The sequence below is a fragment of the Gossypium arboreum genome, chromosome 5 (assembly GCF_025698485.1).
Source record: "Gossypium arboreum isolate Shixiya-1 chromosome 5, ASM2569848v2, whole genome shotgun sequence".
NCBI classification, from domain to species: Eukaryota; Viridiplantae; Streptophyta; class Magnoliopsida; order Malvales; family Malvaceae; genus Gossypium; species Gossypium arboreum.
The window spans coordinates 87,744,608-87,746,266 of NC_069074.1; the positions used below are offsets into that span (position 1 = coordinate 87,744,608).

Genomic DNA, 1,659 nt, shown 5'->3' on the forward strand with positions numbered 1-1,659 from the left:
TCCCGAACCCCAATTTTTCTCTGGACTTTTACGTAGACCTAAATTTGGCCTTCTTTTTATTTTAAAATAATTTTATTAGGTGTCCGATCACACCTATAAAAAAGGATCGGTGGCGACTTCCTTTTTAATAAAATCGAAAGTTGGTTTTCAAATGTTTAATAAATCGCCACAATTAGCGACCAACCGAAAGCTAAAATTTTTACGTCGCTACAATAACATATCGTGGATATATATCATATCTTAATTCTAGAAGTATTAAAATTGGTTAACTAAAATATACTTTCAAATTAAAATATTTAATTTATTATAATATTTCTTTGGACTTGGTAAGTATCCGATGAAAATCAGATTAGGCTTATGACAGAGCTTGGCAATGGAGTTAAGTCAGATATGAGTCAATGTGGAGATTTATAGAGTATGCCTCGCATTTCCAGCCAAAACGGAGATGGCAGACTATAAATATTGAGGATTTAAATAAAGACATCTCATATATTTCAAAAGAAAATATATATTATAATTTTTTATTTTCATTATATTTATATCATGCCATCCATCCAAAATTATCTTATGGAGCATTGAGAAAATATAAAAAAATATATATATGAGAAAGATATATATAATATGCAAGCTTTTCTTTATTATTTTCATATCTCAAGCAGTAGAAATAACATCACAATCACATCAATCAAACACAAACCATACATGAAACTTTAGATTCTAATTTCCTTTGCCAATAACACACAAAAGTTGGCAAATTTATTAAACATAATATTCCAGAACATAATATTAATGGCAGTTTCGACTGTAAGCTGAGCACTTAGGAGGAGTCTTTGGAATACAGCTCCGATTAGGATCTAGTGCACATTGAGTTGGAGATGGGTTTGCCTCTACAGAATTAACAAACAATAAAATAAACCAGATTAAAGGAAATATATGTGTATTATTAACAAACTATGATTGTTCTTACCCTTCTCAGCCAGTTCTCGAGCCATGGTGGCAGTGGGAAACGCTAGAATGGAAGCCAAGAGAATGCATAGTATGAGAAATATTGCTTTCATTTTGGACAATATATTAGATAAATTTTATAGGATGAGTGAAGCATAATCTCCATTTTAGGCTACTATTTATAGGGCAATCCATGTGTGTTGTGATTTTAAAAAATAGCAAAATTTTCAAAGCTTGACAATTGACATATACAATTAAATCATATTATAGGTGAAAATTTCAAATGCATTGTTAAAAATATATATAAAACGAGAAAACATTTGACAAAAGGGAAGAACTCATGAAATTTCCATGGCAATTATTTTTCAGGAAATTTTTTCCACACAAAACTACAACTTTCATGTTTCATCATTGATTATTATATCATCTTGGAAAAGAAAGAGTTGGAAAGACTTGATGGAGTCAAGAAGATGCACAACATGCATATTTTAAAATTGTTTGGAACATCATACAAGTTGGAGCTCTTTATGTTTAACATAGTTTAGTTAGAATTTTATTTTAATTAAAAATTATTACGAAATTAAATTTTATTTATTTAGAAATTTAATTATATTGTACTTGTAAAATCAAATTTTAAATTAATTTTAAGAGATTATATATTTTTTAAATTTTAGCATATTTACCTCCTATAAATATTTGATCTAGTTAAACAAT

The 1,659-nt window shown here is 28.1% G+C and overlaps 1 long non-coding RNA gene across 1 annotated transcript; it reads right to left on the minus strand.

Annotated features, from left to right (window-relative positions):
* Positions 1-613: 613 nt before the first annotated feature.
* LOC128292577 (uncharacterized) lies at positions 614-1,103 on the minus strand. The gene is made up of 2 exons (XR_008282565.1): positions 968-1,103; positions 614-887 (listed from the first exon to the last, which is right to left on the minus strand). It is a non-coding gene; the product is annotated as an uncharacterized LOC128292577 (long non-coding RNA).
* Positions 1,104-1,659: the final 556 nt, after the last annotated feature.